The sequence below is a fragment of the Corythoichthys intestinalis genome, chromosome 15 (assembly GCF_030265065.1).
Source record: "Corythoichthys intestinalis isolate RoL2023-P3 chromosome 15, ASM3026506v1, whole genome shotgun sequence".
In the NCBI taxonomy this organism is placed as follows: domain Eukaryota; kingdom Metazoa; phylum Chordata; class Actinopteri; order Syngnathiformes; family Syngnathidae; genus Corythoichthys; species Corythoichthys intestinalis.
The window spans coordinates 54,645,595-54,665,946 of NC_080409.1; the positions used below are offsets into that span (position 1 = coordinate 54,645,595).

General features: G+C 41.7%; 1 long non-coding RNA gene across 1 annotated transcript in view; it reads right to left on the reverse strand.

The window, feature by feature from the left end:
* Positions 1–6,197: 6,197 nt before the first annotated feature.
* LOC130931180 (uncharacterized) overlaps positions 6,198–20,352 on the reverse strand; it is a 34,452-nt gene continuing 20,297 nt past the window's right edge. The window contains exon 4 of the long non-coding RNA XR_009067168.1: positions 6,198–6,389. This is a non-coding gene — a long non-coding RNA (uncharacterized LOC130931180). The remainder of the gene's footprint in view (positions 6,390–20,352) is intronic.

A 20,352-nucleotide genomic window follows, 5' to 3' on the forward strand; every position in this document is an offset into this window, starting at 1 on the left:
GGTGATCAACTCAAAAACACCAAGTACCAACAAAAAGACTGGGAATCAAAAAGGCAAGGTTCAAACAGAAATCAGGAGTACTATTGAAAACTGTGGCTCGAAACTGACTTAATCAAAACAGAGGGCTTGGACAGGATATCGACATAGGATAGACACTTGGATAGGCAATGACCGAACAAGTACAGACAGCACAACTTACAAACATGGAGTAACGAGACAATGAGACACAGGTGCTTGATACAAGAGGCAGCGGATTGGTCCAGACCAGGGGTCGGCAACCCGTGTTTTGAGAGCTGCATGCGGCTCTTTAGCGCTACCCAAGTGGCTCCCTGGAGCGTTTTAAAAAATCTTTGAAAATGGAAAAAGATGGTTAAGGGAAATATGCATACATATAACATACAGACACAACATTATACTTCACAATATTTACATTAAATAATTACTAACTGCCCGTTTTTTTCTTTTAACCAAGAATCAAGACTGTTTTACATCCATATCTATAAAGAATTCGGGGATCTAAGCATTTACTCACAAGAATTTTTAACGGAAAAAGCTCTTTCTTTACATACGGTGGCCGCTAATTTGCTTACTGACTAGCATCACAGTTCGGCATATTTACGTAAAAGAAACGCCAAGTGCCCGTTTTTGTTTTTTTTGCTTTCAATCAAGAATTGAGGCAGTTTTACACCCATATCTATATAGAAGTCAGGGATTTAAGCATTTATTCATAAGAATTTTCAACGGAAAACGCTCTTTGTCTGTGTTTCAACTCAGTCGGAGATAGGCCCCTTATGAATCGGCCCTGCTCCTAGTGTCCCGTCAATACATTATGAAGTCTCACCGTGCTCTGCTGGAGAGTGTTAGAGGAGGGAGACATAAAAAACAAATTGGGTAGTTGCTCTTGAGGACAGGACTTGGGTGTAGAACTTGAAAAGTTACGTAAGTTACTTTACTGAATAACTACAATCAGTCAATCAATCAATCAATCAATCAAATCAAATTTATTTATATAGCCCTTTACAAAACCCGAAAGGTCCCCAAAGTGCTTTACAACAAAGGCAAACATGGCTCATAGTAAATAAAAGGCAGGAAAGTATTATACAATGACCTTAAGAAAGAGAAAAGAAAAGAAAAAACAAAGCATCACGATAAAAGTCAGACATCAAATGAAACAATAAAACAGATAAAATCCGAAAACATTAAAAACCCTTAAGAAATAAAACCAAGCTACAATAATCTGGGGGAAAGGGGAGTCTAAAAAGGTGTGTCTTTCACCAAGATTTAAAAAGGTCAAAATTCTTAGTGGTGCGGATTTCAGGGGGAAGAATATTCCACAACCTGGGGGCAGCAACCGCAAAAGATTGGTCTCCCCACTGTTTGAGTTTGGACCTCGGAATGTGCAAAGGAAGTTGGCCGGTAGAACGAAGAGTCCTGCCAGGATTACGGATGGTTAAAATTTCCGATAAGTATGAAGGAGCCTCCATTAATAGAATTAAAAACAAACAGTAACAGTTTGAAATCAATTCTAAAATGGACTGGAAGCCAGTGGAGTGATGATAGTGTAACCCGAGTCTGTTCTCTGCCGCCCCGCGTTCCGCTCCCACCTCTGACTAGGCTGGGACGCGAACCCGCGCGCCGCGACGCTTCTAGTCGGCAGGCAAGCTCGGTAACCACTGCGCCAATAAAGCTCGAGCCAACGGCGCAGCCGTTAGCGACCTTACATGAAGGAATCGGCGGGGAGGTTTCCACGTGCTACAACGGATACACTTTCTGTGTACCCGTTACACTCTCCCCCCGAAACCTTCGCTGCCGATCCCGGACGAGCCCCCATTTGTAACCCGAGTCTGTTCTGTGCCGCCCCGCGTTCCGCTCCCACCTCTGACTAGGCTGGGACGCGAACCCGCGCGCCGCGACAAATCTAGTCGGCAGGCAAGCTCGGTAACCACTGCGCCAATAAAGCTCGAGCCAACGGCGCAGCCGTACCCGTTACACTCTCCCCCCGATTCCTTCATGTAAGGTCGCTAACGGCTGCGCCGTTGGCTCGAGCTTTATTGGCGCAGTGGTTACCGAGCTTGCCTGCCGACTAGAATCGTCGCGGCGTGCGGGTTCGCGTCCCAGCCTAGTCAGAGGTGGGAGCGGAACGCGGGGCGGCAGAGAAGTGTAACGGGTACACAGAAAGTGTATCCGTTGTAGCACGTGGAAACCTCCCCGCCGATTCCTTCATGTAAGGTCGCTAACGGCTGCGCCATTGGCTCGAGCTTTATTGGCGCAGTGGTTACCGAGCTTGCCTGCCGACTAGAATTCGTCGCGGCGCGCGGGTTCGCGTCCCAGCCTAGTCAGAGGTGGGAGCGGACCGCGGGGCGGCACAGAACAGACTCGGGTTACAATAGCATGGGGGTAATATGTTCATGTCTAGGTGTATCTGTTAAAAATCGAGCAGCAGCATTTTGAACAAGTTGGAGACGAGAAATTGAGGACTTGGAAAGACCAACATAAAGTGCGTTGCAGTAGTCCAGTGAGGTAACCAATGAGGTAACTGAGTTACTAACTCAATAACTTTTTGAGGGAAGTCATTCGCAACTGTAACTAATTCATTTTCCATGCCGCTATTCCTCACGAGGGTCCCAGCTAATTACGGGCAGTAGGCGCGGTACAGCCTGAATTGATTGCGCACACACTCATACCTACGGACAATTTAGAGTGATCAATCAGCCTACCGGAGAAAACCCACGCAGAGAACATGCAGGACTCAGGAAGGAAGGAGCCCGGAATTGAACCCTTGATCTCAGAGCTGTGAGGCGGACGTGCTAACCACTCGTCCATCGTTCCACCACTGTAACCAACAACTTTTTTAAAGTAAGATTAACAACACTGCCATTGACGGCGCTAGACGTCCATTGGATGTCTAGCGCCGTCAATGGCACTGAAAGATGAGCATTCACAGCCAAGCCTCCCAGTTAGAGTGAGTTGGACATGTGTCGTTGTCAATGAGTTAATTTTATGTCACTTCTTTACAAGGTTAGGGCACTGGCGAGTCACTTCCGGTAAAATTGGGACATTTTTGGGTCACTCCCTCGTTAACACACTGACTGCCATTGACGGCGCTCAACTTTTGACTGGGTGGGGCGGATGAACAAACGTTCTTTCGCCCCCTCCCAATTAAGAAAGCCAAACTTAGATGATGAATAAAACGTACTGTATACTCCGTCCAGTACCCAATGACAGAGGCTTCAGAGTGAACGCGTAGTCTTGGGAGGCTCTCGTACTTTCACATCTGTCACTTAGTTTGCGCTGGGCTTTCAATTTCCCATTGAAGAGCAAGAGAAACAGCACGTGACAGAGCTTGCGCTTTGTGACCAGAGGTAGCCATTGATTTTTCCCTCCGTTCCACCATCAATCTGGAAGAAGAGAGGCGACTGTGGGTGCTCAGACAGCTGATGATGTGATTTTTTAACCGTGGACCACCGGTGAGCACAAGGAAAAGCGCAGACAAACGTCTTCAGCATTGAGTGACGAGCTGAACCGACTGCGTATATACCGATAATCTTCACGGGCCTGTGGACAATTGTTCCTTTTACAGCCACGCTTCCATTTGTATCCTAAAAGACAGCTGCCAAAACCCGTCTCATCTCATTGGGAGTATTCATTTACATCTAAAGGACATGATGATGATGATGATGATGATGATGGCAACGTTTGAGTTTCCTGTCCAGGCTCAAAAAATGTACCAGTCCAGACCCGGATGCTAGCAAAATTCTCAAAGTGGTTTGTTAATACGTCTTTGAAAATGAGATGGAGAAAACAATGCTTTTAGTAGTAATTTCACTAAAGGGACTGCACGGGATTTTTAGAGTTCGTTACAGTTCTTTTCTACTGCATATATGCTCCACCAATGCCCTGATACTGTAAATACAGGGAGCTCTGACATTTCAACTGAGACTGCTCAAAAAAGGCCTTTTTTCATACCTTCAATAGAGAGTCTTCGGATCGAATACTCTGGGCGAACACGTGTCCACCTGGCAATGGAGCCATCTCCGCTCGACAAAAGCACTTTTCCGACTCACTTTTCAAAGACTTGCTGCTTACAATAAACAATCACGTTGACCGTTTTTACGTTTCTGGTGCTGATGGGCCACTCGTACAACCATGCGCTTCATTGACGATCTTAACACAGGCTGCAGTTAGGTTTTAGGCCAGAAGCGGAAGTCGTGAGTAAAAAACTGACAAACTTCAAACTTTTTAACTATAGTTCCTAAAAATATGACACAAGAAGGCATGTTTATTTCATATTACAGAATGAAATAGACCGCTTGGGTGTGTGTGGAAGCAATCGATATATTTGTTTAACTTCTAAATCCCGCGCCATGAAAATGAGTGACATCCGGTCGGAGCCTAGGATTGAGTCGGATGTGACGTCAGGGGATGAGATCATCTTCACTATAGAACTATACTATTGTATGCAGAAGGACTGCTGATTAATTCGTTAAGTTTTTGCGTCACCGGCAGCCCAATGTGCTGCAGGCTTTTGCTGCTATACCAAGTAGAGTGGTGTGAGCCTTTTTGGATTTCCAAAAGATTCTGTTCACCGTGAAGAATGGGCAAAACAAGTCCAACAATCGAGAGACCATTGGTCGGACGAGGAAGTGAGTAAGCTACATGTTTTTGATTTTTCCATATACTGGGATTATGGCACATGTTTTAATAAGGAGGTGACAATGCTTGGCCAGTTGGTCCAGTAAAGCAGGGCGCGCTAGCCTTCATAGGTCGGCGAACGTGGCGTGTGACAACCGGCCCAATATGCGTGTGTATTTTTCGACCTTTCGGTTTCTTTTCCAATACTCGGTTTACGGATTCGGCCAAGAATTTTGCTTCCTGTACATCCCAAATATTTTTTTCATCCGTCCATCCATTATCTACCGGTAAATCTGGGGTCGGGTTTTGGGGGCAGCAGCTTTACCAAGGAAGCCCAGACTTCCCTTTCCCCAACCACTTCAACCAGCTTTCCGCGGCCGGATCCCAAGGCCCTCCCAGGCCAGCCGAGAGAGATTGTCTTTCCTAGGTGGTCCCCGGGGCCTCCCGCCAGTAGGGGCAGCCCGGAACACCTCTCCAGGGAGGCGTCCAGGTGGCATCTGAGCCAGATGCCGGAGCCACCTCAGCTGGCTCCTCCCAACACGGAGGAATGGCAGCTCGACCCTTAGTCCCTCCCGGATGATAGAGATCTCCAAGAGCAAGCCCGGACACCCTGTGGAGGAAACTCGTTTCAACCGCTCGTATCAGGGATCTTGTTCTTTTGGTCACGAGCTAGGTGAGGGTAGGAACGCAGATTGATTGGTGAATCGAGAGCTTCGCCTTTTGGCCAAGCTCCCCTTTCACCGCAACAAACCGGTACAGAGTACGCATTACTGCAGACGCTACACCGATCCGCCTGTCAATCTCCGGCTCCCTCCTTTCTTCGCTCGTCAACAAGACTCCAAGATACTTAAACTCCTTCACTTGGGGCAGGATCTCATCCCATATTTTTTCATATTTACTGAAACTGCACAAGTGTCCTGCATAGATGTAATCCTTTATAGATCATTTGCAAGGCAATTACGCATGCCTTCACGACTGTTAAATACAAAGATAAGCGCCATGGAGATAAGATGGTATTTGCACTCCATATTAAATTGCGGTGGCTGCCAAGACGTTCTGCTATCGAGGAAATATATTTAAATCGTTGTAAATTAAAAATGTTTCAAAAAAAGAGACGTACCTGCTGTCTATCATGACTCTTAATTTGTGTCCTCAGATTTAATCCTCAGTTAACTGGCAGCTAATTACACATGGCTTCATTAATAGCACACTTACCCATCGCGATGTTTGATATTGATGTAGACATTGCATTGAACAAGTCAAATATATAAATAGTCGTAGCTGCCGAGAAAGCAGGAGATAATGTAAAGTGCATCGATTTGCACTGGAGCAGCCGCGGGAAACTCCAGAGACCACGTGACTGTACGAGAGAGCGGCGCCCAACACTTTGAAACCCAAAGTGAGTTGAACTAGGTGACCCGCAACACGCATTTGTCAGCAGGAACCAGAGGGCGTCGTTTGCGTGCGTGCGTTTTTTGCGTCGCCACGCACCGCGCTGCCCAACAAACGCATCAGACGAGGAGAAAGGGCACTTAAAAGGAAAATCATTTTGCACTGACCTGACCTGTGACCCCGAGGGACAAAGAGAGGTGGTTCAAACAGAGTTTATGGCAGGATGATCTCTCCTCTTCCTCATCAGCCTTCCACCCACGGGTGGGCGGGCGAACGCACGCGAAGAGCGGCGGTAGCGGAGCAGAGCAGAGCAGAGCAGGCATCACTCATTCACTCACCTCCTAGGTGCCTTTGTCAGGTGATTGCTGGCGGAAAAAGGAAAACAGATCAATACATCTCCCATGGGCCTGACAGGTAATCTTTACCTGGGATGAAATATGAGCCGTACCAGCCTGCTGAATTTCTTAACTGTAACAGGGCAATTGACAGGCTGCATGGAGGCCATTTCCCCACTTCCTGCTGCCCACTGGAAATTCATTTTGGGTTTGGCTAAAAAGTCGTTATTTGGACTGCTAATTAACATGGAGTGGTGAGGTATTTACCCTCCAATTTCTATTGGAACTTTATCTCAACCCATGTGTCTTCCTGTCATGTCAATGTCTTGGCAGCAAACTGATAAGATAAGAGTGAGAAGCTCTTCTCAAAGGGAGCCATGGATAGAAAGACTTGTTCTTAAAAAAAAAAAAAAATTTACGTTAGTTTGGGTTAAAATAATTTAATATTAATTTAAAACCCCTCTTTATGTTTTCGTTTTGATACAGTTTGTAAAATTGGTTCAACTAGTACAAGGGTCGGCAACCCAAAATGTTGAAAGAGCCATATTGGCCCAAAAAAAAAAAAAAAATATGTCTGGAGCCACAAAAACGAAAAAGCCTTAAATAAGCCAATAAAAACATGCTGTATGTATCTGGCTGAGCTATATTAACCTATCAAAATGACTAAGTCGGCTAAAAGTACATAATGAGCCTTCATGATTGAATGTTTATTATCTCTGCAATGCATCCAATGCACCACATGACCACTCTGTTGTATGATGCCACCTCAAGTTTAAATTCATTACAATACTAATGACTTCTTTCATTGCTTTTAAAGGCATAAAAAATGGGTCAGGGGTTAAAAAGATAAGCGTTTGGAGGAAATATGTTCTGGTACGCTGTACAACTAGGGCTGTCCCAAACTGTCAGGGAAGCGGGCAGGCAGGCAGGTTGTGTGGACCCAAATGCAGGGAAAACGAAAAAGGCAGCGAGGCAGGTGGCAGAGAACTCAAAAAATGGTTTTAATTACAACTAACAAAAGCACAAAGTACAAACAAAAACACTAGGGATCAAAAGGCAAGGTTCAAACCAAAACTTACTTAAACAGAGGAACTGGTACACGAGGGCGCGGAAAGGGCTTGAAATTGACGTTGGCATAGACATAGACATTGACGTAGACAATGACGCAACAAGGAGTGACAAGTAACTGGGTCATTATATACACAGACAAGGGGTAACGAGACGAGGAACAGCTGGGTAACACAGGTGGATGCAAATTGCAGGATACACTGGGAAAACACACACAGGTGAGAGCAATGGGTAATCACAGGGACAAGTCACACTAGGAGAAACCAACACAAAACCTAACACAAACGACTAATTTTCTTCCAATTATTCAGCCGACTATTTTTACGATTAGGCGACTTATCTAATAACCCCCCCACCCCTTTTTTTTTTTTTTTTTTTAATTCAGCAGTGACATTTTTGATGATGCTTATTAATTCACAAAACATTTTGGAACACTTGAATTCTTTATTAAAGTACAATAAACACATAAATAACAACAATTAATCACAAATAAACAATGAGGTAAAATGCTTATAGCATTAACTAGTGCAAAAGAATGGAAAGTAAATAGATTCAGAACACTGACTTCGCCTTTCCAACATGATTCAAAACAATTCTTAAAAAATATATCTAGCATTCATATTTATATTATACTACTATACAGTATATGGTAGTATTATAATCATTGCCAATCCAGATTTTTCATAAAGGGTGTCATTTTAAAGCTCACTTAGTGTAGAATCTGAATTCTGAAGTATGTGGGATTAACTCCAGAAATCGTTATTTATATGACTAACATGCTGTGCTTTTATTTTGAAATGTTCACCAGAAGTACGTTCACTAAACCGCTAACAAAAAGAAAGCTCTTTGTCATTGCATGTGGTGTCAGTCATCTTTTTTTTCCCGTTTTCAAATGCTGTTAACCAGCGAATTTTTCATGTTTGAAGTGTCACCTTTTAACCGCAAGTTTGGATTTTGGAGAAGACTTCCAATGTTTTATAGCAGGTTGTAGGTTGTCTATTTTCCCCAATAGCCTCAATGTAGCAATGCCAAACGTTTACAGTGTTTAATATTGATGCGTTTCCTTATTTTGTATGTCTGAGCTTTAATTCTATGGCGTTTTGATGACCAATACACTTCTGTGAAAGGAACTGGAGTCTCATATGCCATCTACACGCACGTGTACGTGCATGCACAAATGTATACACACACGCACGTGGCGATAAAACACAGCCGTGAAAATTACCGCCCTCATTTTTATTTACTGTGCATAAATGGACTCATTGTATATCGCGGCAGGCTTAGCAAATTTAATAAAACATGTTGTTAGTTAGTTAGTTAGTTAGTTGCATACCAAGTGTCTGACATTAAAAAAAAAAATCTCCTGACCCCCCCCCCCTTAAAATTTTTCTCCTCGGATCTACACAATTCACGTAGGTCACCCTTTTATTACTTCAAAATGGTGAACTTCGCCGAAAGGTGAGAGATTTTCATGCCTGTTTTATGAAATTATAGAAATGCAATAAAGAAATCTGATTTTTAATGTCATTTTTATTTTGAAGTTTCAGTAAACAACAAAATGGAACTTGCACGACATGCCCCATATCTGGGCATGTCTTTGTTTTTTTGTTTTTGGTTTTATTATTATCTTGGTTTTGTTTTTGAAGTCTGCAAATAGGTGTTCTGATATGTTGATGAACGTGTCCTTCATGTACTCACCATCTGTGAACGGTTTTCCACGCTTTATTAAAAACACTCGCCCTCACTATCCCCTCGGGGGGCCTGCGCTTGACATGTGAGGTCAGTAACGTTTTGTTATTCACGCTATATGATTCGCTCGAAGAGTCAAAATGCTCTCCAATAAAATGCCTGTGTTAAAAATGGTCCGGTTGTTCTTGAATGAGTTCGCTTAAAAGTGGCTATTTTAAAATGGTTATGTAAAGTGATTGATGATATCACACAAAGAGAGTATTATTAACAAATATTTAAGTTATATAATAGAGCAGATGTGTGCGCACGCATCTGTCTCTCTGAATGTGGGCTTCCATGAGAAGGCGTCATGTATCTCTTATGCCCTATATTCTGCTGGTTTTCTTTAAACTATGGTGTAAGTGCTATTTCTTTTACATCGGGTGTGTTAGGGTATAGACCCTACCCACGTGACGTCACAACTCCTTCCTCCTGACTGGTGCCGCCCACTTGTCCGTCAACACATCATATTTCCCTGTTACGGCTACGTACATTCCTCCTATTTACGACGTGTTTTTCTGCTCGTTAACATTAATAATCAAAATGGTGAAGGCGTGTGTGGCGGTCGGTTGCAATAACAGAGAAGATAGACGGAGAAGACGGAGAGACTTGAAGTTCTACCGGATTCCGAGAGACCCGGAGAGAAGAGAGCGAGATGGGCTGCTGCAATTCGACGAGAAAACTGGGCTCCAAACGATTACCACAGATTATGTAGTAGTCATTTTATATCTGGTAAGATGCATTTAATATATATTTAGAGGGTTTTGGGCTGACAAGCACAATTAAGCTCATTGCTAGGCTAATCGCCGACAACATACACGTATGTATGTAGTGAGAGTGCTATCGCTAAACCATATAAACATTAAAAGCCTTAACTCCATTGACAAACGACATGAAATACATTAGACTTGACAGTGGATGTTAGCAATAACAAAAGATTTTGAATTGAAAATTTCGTAACTCACCTTTCCAAGCACAAGATAGATTATGCCGAATTTTCGTGGACGAGGACCTGTTTCACCCAACCAGCAACGAAGTATTTATAAGCCTCCAAGCTCTTAAAGTTTTTCAAACTTTCGTGAGAATAGGCTGATTTTGTGTGGACAAGATAGTTGTACAGTTCAGGGTAGCTAGCAGATGTCAGGCAAATACGGCGGAGACAGCGGGTCGAAAAACATCGATTTAGGCATTAAATATGGATCTGGCGAATGGATAAACTGAAGCTTTTCCACATAACGCCTTTTATGCAACGCATCAAGTGAGTTTACGGCATCCGAAAGCACCGGGTCTTCCATGAAGTGCATTATAAATTGCTCGATCAATTGAGACCATTGATAATACAGACACAAAATGACGGACAAGTGGGCGGAACCATACAGCGAGCACGTGATTTTGTGACGTCGGTGGGTAGGGTCTATACAAACAGTCGATCGGTAAATCCAAGAAACGATACTATTCCCTTTATTGTAAAAGAGAACAATTGTGGCTTATTAGCGTCTACAGGTCTTTAAGTCTGCAGTTCCATTTAAAACAACACCGGTCAAAAGACAGCAGGCATTAATGTATCCGTCGAGATTTAAAAAAGAAAAAAAATATGATAAACATGCAGGGTGGTCATAGGTGAGATTTGCAAGGGGTCATCCATTTAGACGAATGTGCCAACACAGCATTTGTAAATGTCATCCCTCGCTCACGGAAAGATTTTCCATCAAGATGCACAACTCATTTTAATTGCCAAATTTCATTCAACTAAAAAGCCAACTATTCTTTTCAATGAAGCTTGTGGAAAGATTGCTGCTCTAGTCTAATCATTTCAAATCCCATTTGCTTGTAAAGGTGTGAGGTTTTCAACAGAGGTTTGTCCATAGGGAGACCATGTTCTTGGGAATATGGACTATTTGCCATATACAGTGACATGAAAAAGTGTCTGAACCTTTTGTAATTTTTCACATTACTGCATAAAATCACAATCAAATGTGATCTGCTCTTTGTCAAAATCACACAGATGAAAATACAGTGGTTGCTTTAACTAAAACCAACCAACCATTTATAGGTTTTCATATTTTAATGAGGACAGTATGCAATGACAGAAGGGGAAAAAAATAAGTAAGTTAGCCCTCTGCCTAAGGAGACTTAAAGAGCAATTGAAATCAATTTTTACCAAACATTTAAGTCAGGTGTGTGTGCCCAGTCGCCGATGAGTGGTTTAAAGCTACCCTGCCCACTATAAACCCACACCTGGTAAGAATAGTCCTGATGAGAAGCATTGTCTGTTGTGCATCATGGCTCGGTCAAAAGAGCTGTCTGAAGACCTGCGATCAAGAATTATTCATTTGTATAAAATTGGGAAAGGATGCAAAACCATCTCTAAAAGTCTGATTGTTAATCCATTGACAATCAGAGAAGTTGTCTACAAATGGAGAGAGTTTGGCACTTTTGCTTCTCCCCTTAGGAGTGGCTGTCCACCAAAGATTAGGCCAAGAGTTCAGCACAGAATACTCAGAGGTAAAAAAGAACCCCAGAGTGTCTGCTAAAGACTTACAGAAATCAGTGGCACAGTCCAATATCTTAATTATATGTAAAACTATGGCCAAGAATGGTGTTCATGGGAGGAAACCACTGCTGTCTAAAAACAGTGTTGCTCGTTTAACGTTCGCAAAAACACACTCGGACACTCCACAGAAGTTTTGGCAAAATATTATGTGGACTGATGAAACCAAAGTTGAATTGTTTGGGAGTAACACACAACGTCTTGTGTGGAGGACAAATGGAACTGCTCACCAACATCAACACCTCATCCCCACTGTGAAGCATGGTGGAGGGAGCATCATGATTTGGGGCCATTTTGCAGCCTCACGGCCTGGACAACTTGCAATCATTATTGGAAGAATGAATTCAAAGGTTTATCAGGATTTTTTGCAGGAAAACCTGAGTCCATCTGTCAGACAGTTGAAGCTAAAAAGAGGATGGATGCTGCACCAAGACAATGATCCAAAACACAGAAGCAAATCAACTTCAGAATGGTTTCAGAAGAACAAAATACACGTTCAGGAATGGCCAAGTCAAAGTCCAGACATGAACCCCTCTGAGATGCTGTGGCACAACCTAAAGACAGCAATTCATGCCAGACATCCCAGGAATCTGACTGATTTACAGCAATTTTGTTGAGAAGATAGTCCTGATCGATGTGCCAGACTGATCAGCAGCTACAGGAGGTGTCTGGTTGAACTTATTGATGCCAAAGTGGGGAGCCACAAAATATTAAATGTGATGGTTTACTTACTTATTTTTCCCATTCTGTTACTGTTTGCATACTATCCTCATTAAAATTTGAAAACCGATAAATGTTTGGGTGGTTTTAGTTTAAAGCAAACAGTTTTTTTACCTGTGTGATTTTGACAAAGATCCGATCACATTTGATGGTGATTTTATGCAGAAATGTGAGAAATTCCAAAAGGTGAGATACTTTTCCATACCACTGTATATGTGCTTGCTTAACTTGAGTGGACTTAATATTTGCCAAGTTGTTAAAAAAAAAAAAGACACGAAAACATGAATTACCATTTCCACAGTATGGCCCGGCGTTGCTCGTGTTTGTGTAACGTGAACGCAATCCAACCGAATGGCAGACCAAAAATACTTTTCTTAGAGATGTAGCTGTAATGTATTAATATTAAAAGGACACTAGTAAGGGGTTCATCGCTTTTCCATTACTGTGTACAGTATTCTGGCGAGTGACATGGGAAAGAACGCGAGACAGTTTTAATGTCTCCCACTTGCTGTTCTTGTGTCCCATAGACCACACGACCCCAAGAGACAGCGCCCTTACTGTATGAGTTTGACATCCCTGCTTTATATCCTTCTGGTACACTTTTTTTTACTAGCAGAGTGGTCGGTTCCTGCATTACAACACATCCATAGACTTCATAATGATTGACGGGTCAGATTCCACCTTCACTGTGCAAAGCCTTTAAGTTGTGGGCCGCCCTACAGTCCGCTTCAGTTATTTGCAATCGGTCGCAGAGTCAACACATGCAGTGATCCAACACCTGATTTAGGATTGAAAAAGTACGAAAGCTGTACCGCATACAAACAAGAAGGATTGTCTCAGGAGTGATTTCATTGAGGTTTATTGAAGGTAAATATACTATTTTTCGTACCATGCATGCATTCTGAAACGTTGTGAAAAAATATTTACGTAAAATAAATGCTAACTGTACGGTTTTTTGTTGTTGTTGCTTTTAACCAAGAATCAAGACTCTTTTACGTCAATATCGAATTCTAGGATTTAAGCATTTATTCACAAGAATTTTCAGCTGAAAAAGCTCTTTGTTTACATATGGTGGCTGCTAATTTCCTTACAGTCTAGCGTCATAGTTCACAATATTTACATAAAATAAATGCTACCTGCATGTTTTTTTGCTTTTAACAAAAAATCGAGACTGTTTTACATCCACATTTATAAAGAATTCTGGGATTTAAGCATTTGTTCTTACAAATTTTCACTGGAAATGCTCTGTTTACATATGGCGGCCGCCTCATTGAGTAACAGACAAGCATTGTACTTAGACATATTTATGTAAAATAAATGCTAACTGCACTCTTTTTTGTTGTTGTTGTTGCTGCTTTTAACCGAGAATCGAGACTGTTTTAAGTCCACATCTATAGAGAATTCAGGGATTTAAGCATTTATTCACAAGAATTTTCGCCGGAAAAGCTGTTTACGTAAGGTGGCCACTAGCTATGTTTACTAACAGACTAGCATTGTACTATGACATATTTAAGTAAAATTTTTTTTTTTGCTTTTAACCAAGAATCGACACTGTTTTACGAGCATATCTATAAGGAATTCGGGGATTTAAGTATTAATTCACAAGAATTTTCAACGGAAAAAGCTCTTTGTAATTCCACTCGGTCAGCTTTGGCGGCCTCGCCAACAATGCAGGCCCCCTATTTATCTGCCCCGCGCCCCGTTAATACATTAAGAAATCTATGACACAACAAATATTTTCCCAATGTTATGCATTTGACTCTGCTATTACACTGTACATTTTTTCAGCATATGTTTCTTGTTTACCAGACTGACTGCATCGCCTCTCAACGGAGGCATCCATTGATCTTTTAATGCATCCGATGGCGAGGGAGACAAGGAAACGATATCCTCTGTAAAACGTCTCTTTTCCTTTGGGCTCATGCCGGCCGCACGGCTCCGCGGGCAACAGCTCGGAAAACGGGTCGTTCAAACGCAGTCACATCCGGCCTTGAACTCAAATGCGTTTTGGCCACATTTGAATATGGAAGGTATATTGAAGAGAACAGACACAAGCCTCCGAGGACTATGACTATTGTGCTAATGAGCAGCAAAAAATAAGCCGGTACATTGTGTGGCACTTGAGCCTCTCTGAACCCTGCAGCTACATTGTGAGGGGCAAGGATCGGAAAAGTGTCCCGCTGACAAATGATGTGACACAAGAAGGGACATGATTGTAAAGATGTAACTTTGCAGGTGGTCTTTTTGTGTGAAGCCATAAACTCGAGTCCAGTTAGGAGCACCTTAACAAGCCTTGATTGGGTTTACATTTCTCCCACAAGATAAGAGTCGGGTGTGGCTGCTGACTGAAATGTAATTTTTCTCTTTGAAGTTCTTGTGGGGAAAAAAACTAGCATTTCCACAGGCTCTAATGGCGTCGGTGTCGTTCGTGTTCAGGTATTCATTTTTCTTCAAAGAGAAAGGCAAACCGTCAGGCTCATAGACCAAAACTTCTCTCTGCCGATACTTGATGTCAGATTTGGTATGACGGAGAGCAGGAAAACAAGGCGTGAGCAGGTGCAAAATACATTTTTTTTTTTTTACATTGCTAGCGTGAGATGAGAACGCATAAGTGCACAAAAAAGTCATTTCACGAAATTTTTCGAAGGTTTCATATTATGAAAAATTGTTCATTAAATGAAAGAATACGCACTGTAATAGATCATTTCAACTTGCAGACAAAATGAGGCTATAACTAGCGATACTTTGTCAAAGTGCAAACCGCGAGATGAAATCGCATCTAACGGCTGCCGAATTTAACTCGTCTTTTAGCACTGTTTGGTATGAGCTCGAGTTGTCATGTGATAACGTCTGTAGAATGAGCTCGAGATAAGGAAGCTTTGGAACGCGAAAAAGTCATTTCACGAAAAGTTTTCGAAAGCAATAGACAGACTTCTTATAATCGTAATCACTGGTGGATAGTAACACGTTATAATTTCTTGAGTAAACTTTTAAGAAAAAGTACATTTGTGAAGAAGAAACGCTACTCTTACTTCGCTAATTTGGGCTACACTAGAGTCGTTACATTTTTCTTTTCTTATTCTAAATATTAGGTTTAGTTTTATTTGTGCCATAGATGCCGACAGAGGCCGTCTAATCTTCACCAATGAAGCGTCACAACAACAACCACAAGCTCCATTTTACCATGCGCATGCTTTATGGATGGGTAATGTTTTTTGTTCATTTGGTTTTTTTTTTAATAAAGGGGGGTCAAAACAAAAGAGGTTCAAAATACTGTATCGGCATGGTAATGTGGTCCCGAAAAAGTAATGGTTGACATTGTTATCTCAATACGTCAAAAGATAAAATGATTACGAATGCTTTAGTATTAAAGGACGGGTGATGTTTCAAGTGTTGTTCTGGTCTGAATTTGATGATTTTTGTGTCATCATTTTTGGCCTAATGTGGTCATGTAATAGGTTATAGTACAGTATAATAGCAACGGTTCATATAAATTAAAAAGAATCTACCATTATTAAAAAATCAAGCATTGTAAACAGTTACTCACAATGTTACTCATAACTTGAGTATTCTTTTCAAGGAATACTTTTTGACTTGTACTTGAGTACATTTTTGGATGACTACCTTTACTTGAGTAATTTTTGGAAGTAACGTTCCTCTTACTTGAGTCAAATTTTGGCCTACTCTACCCACCTCTGAATATAATTTGAAAACCACAAAAGAACATTTTCCAGTTGACCATCGCAATGCACAAATGAATTTCATCAGAAGCTATGCATGACGCTCCGTTTTATGTATGTTGAAATCAAACTTTGAAGCACTCCTTTACTAATAGGTTAAGTATTAATGAGGTTTTGGTCAAGTGAGCCAAATCCAATTTGACCCCGTATGACTTGCGGTCATGGTTATTAAAAGGCCAATCTGCACTGCAGCCCGTAGCTTAACTCCCCCTCCTCTAGTTAGGATTTGGAAGGAAAGGAGCTATTTTTTTCCACTTCATCCATCTCACATTCACATATGCCTGACATTGTTTTTTTTTTGGTTCGTTTGTTTGTTTAACAAAGCCTTCTGTCTAGGAAAAAAAAGGCCATTTTAAAAATCTAACCTGCTTTCCTTCTCTTCTACTCCACAGCAATAAATCTTGAGCAATTTCTGTTCCCCCCCAAAATAAAGTTAGCGCGGGTCGGACAAGATATTTGTGAGGCAGGCAGAGAGCAGAGGATAAGCGAACTAGAAGTGACATTGTGGCGGTGGGCTGTCTCAAAGGATTAGGCATTACAGCGTTCACTGGCATGTGCTCGTGCTCGTTCCCATTATATTTGCTTGTGCCTCTTTCCAGATGACTTCTCCCCCAAAGCGATCCGGCGGGCAAGATAATTGATTAATATTACTTGAGGGAACGATGACTAACCGTTGCCGAGGTTCAGCCCAAACACTCGGTTTAAACCAAGTCATGTGGTCAAGCCTCTGGAGCGCTTTTCATATTTTGCAGATACACACAAATGGCTTTAGTCAGTAGTAGAGGCGGGAACCTCTGGGTACCTCACGATACGAAACGGGGATCACGATAAGAACGGTCTCACGATATGGCCATAGAACGATTATCGATACATTATTATTACAAATTATTCTACAATATAAAATTGATTTTTTTTGTCACTTGTTGTTGATTTTGGAACATTTACAGATATCAATAGCTATAAAACCATAGCAGCACAAACAAAATTTTATAGCACAAACGAATGGCACAATTTCGGGTCCATTTTGCAAAAAAATGGGAGGCTGCGTGACACCCCTCTGTTATTTAGAGAGTTGGTGCGCTCCGTCAGCCGCGGGAGTTGGATACAGAAAAGCTGTGAGTGACTTCATCACTGAAAATTTAATATCTCAAAAACGATAGCAGCACAAACACAAATTTTTACAGCACAAACGATTGACATTATTTTTATACAGATTTGTGTCTGATGTGGGGCCAACTTCACGGAGGTGTAAATGTCCTAATTAATGAACATGAAGTGACCTATAAAAGCCCCCAAAATTGGGAAGACTGGCTGTTAATATTTTTTTTTAGTGCCACTGACAGTACTAAACATCCAATCTATCTTTGACCCTCCCTGTCAATACAGATTAGACGTCTAGCGCTGTCAATGGCAGCCAATTAGCATTGCAAGGCCGCCATTGGCGGACACAGACACAATTCTAGTGAAAGATTTTTGGTAGCAACCTGTTGGTTCCTTCATACTGTGAACCCTTCTTAAAACGATATATTGATTCTTATAGATATATGTCCTATAGATAACCTTTTGGGATACAAAGTGTCACGATACATCACCATTTCGATATATTGTCACATCCCTAGTCAGTAAGACGTTACCAGATATACGAGTCCATTTTAGGGATGGACGAAAGCTACGTCAAGATAATTATTCTGGAAAAACCATGATAAAAACTTCTACCATATACCAGAGATAGTATGTACAATATGAGAGAATACAAAAGGACTCTTGTTCATTAGCTAATTAACCATATACATTGCTGGCTACAAGTATTCGTAACCCTGAAATTCTGTCACATAGAAAATGATTGCAATTACAAATGCTTTGGTAGTAATATCTTTATTTAGTTTGCACGCAATGAAAAAACACAAAAGATGATGAAAAAAAAAAAAAAATTTAAATCAAGATGATGAAAAAAAAAAAAACTATTAAATCATGATAATTTTAAACAAAACTCCAAAAATGGGCTGGACAAAAGTATTGGCACCCTCAGCCTAATACTTGGTAGCACAACCTTGAGACAAAAAAATAACTGCTTCCGGTATCCATCAATGAGTTTCTTACAATGCTTTGCTGGAATTTTCTTTGGCCAACTGCTCCATGTCTCTGAGATTTGAAGGGTGCCATTTTCAGATCTATGGGATTCATGTCTGGACTCATTGCTGGCCAACTCAGAAGTCTCCACTGCTTTCTCTCAAACCTTTTTGAAGTGTGTTTTGGGTCATTGTCCTGCTGGAAGACCCATGACCTGAGATAGACCCAGCTTTCTCACACTGGTCCCTAAATGACACATCAAAATTTGTTGATAGTCTTCAGACTTTATAATGCCATGCACACGGTCAAGCAGTCCAGTGCCAGAGGCAGCAAAGCAACCCCCCCAAAAAAATCAGGGAACATCCGCCATTTTTGACTTTGGGGCCCCTGTCCTATTCTTTGAAGGCCAGTTTTTTTCCCTGTAAACTTGGCGAACTCCAGCATGGCTTTTTTATTTCTCTGGGTCAGAAGTGGGGTCTTTCTGGGTATAAAGTCCCTTTTCATTCAGACGCGGACGGATAGTACGGGTTGACACTGTTGTACCCTCGGACCGCGGGACAGCTTGAACTTGTTTGGATGTTAGTCAAGGTTCTTTATCCACCATCCACACTATCTTTTGTTGAAATCTCTCGTCAATTTTTCTTTTCCGTCCACAAGGAGGTTAGCCATGTGCTTGACACCTATTGATGACACTGTGCACGGTAGACACAAAAACATTCAGGTCTTTGGAGATGGACTTGTCGCCTTGAGATTGCCCATGCTTCCTCAAAATTTTGCTTCTCAAGTCCTCAGACAGTTCTTTGGTCTTCTTTCTTTTCTCCATGCTCAATGTGGTTCACACAAGGGCAGAGGTGGAATCAACTTTAATCCATTTTAACTGGCTGCAAGTGTGACTTAGTTATTGCCACCACCTGCTTTGTGCCACAGGTAAGCAGCAGGTGCTGTTAATTACACAAATTAGAAAAGCATCACATGATTTTTGGAGTTTTGTGTAAAATGATAATGGTTTAGTTTTTTCTTTCCATTCTCTTTTGTGTTTTTTTCATTGCAAGCAAAAAATGAAGATATTGCTACCATAGCATTTGTAATTGCAATCATTTTTTGGGGAGAAATTGAGCATTATCTGACAGAATTGCAGGGGTGCCAATACTTTTAGCCAGCAGTATACATGTACAGGAGGAATACTGGACCATTAAAAAGATAAATGTACAGTAGATAATAAACAAGATTATCAACACACTCAACTAGTTTTACATCAAGGTCACTGAAGACACTCTTTTTTTTTTTTTTTTTTGTCAGTAGCTTGAAAATTACCGTACATGCATTTATTGTGGGCGATAATGGGAAGTTGAATGGAACCAAGCTCTCATGTGATGCTCTTTAAAAACAATCATGGAGCACTCGCCTTCCCCCTGTTTATTAATCAGCTAATTACACATTGACAGTCATGGGCTGGCTGATTCCCACACTTAAATGAACGAGTCTCTTTAATGATTAAGCCTTTGTGTGTGGGTCTTTCTTTCGTCTCGCTCTCTCTCTAAAGATCTTGTGCTCTTCCATTTTCCCCTTCTTTTGCTCTCTATTAGACAGTAAAAATATATTTTTTTAAAAACAAATGCTGGGCACTTTATAGAATGAGCTGCTAAAAACAAATATGTCTCCATATACACTCCAGATTGTCATACATAAAACAATCATACTCAAGACTGACTTTAACAATAGCACAGTCACTGATAGAGGTTTTTATCTGAAATTTGTTTTCACAGTCTTTTGTGTCAAGTTGCTATCGGCCACCATCACACAGAAACACATTGAACAATATCAAAAACAGTGCCCCACAAAGTAAGACTTTGTGTTTGGCTAGTAAGATGCAGCCAATTCAGTTGGCCAGCGGTGTACAAGCGGGTCTAAGCACGGACCTCTTCTCAAGAGCAGAACAAGAACCCCTTCGAAAGTTTGCCGAGGCGACGCTGGCGCACGGCGACACGCGGCGTTGAAGGACGCGAGCAGGGAAGCCGGAGAGGGCGAAATAGTGCCGTGGGCTGCATTTCTGTCAGCAGAAGTGATGGCTGAGCACACGCGTTATTTGTCTTGTGCTGCCACGCGGCCCTCGCGC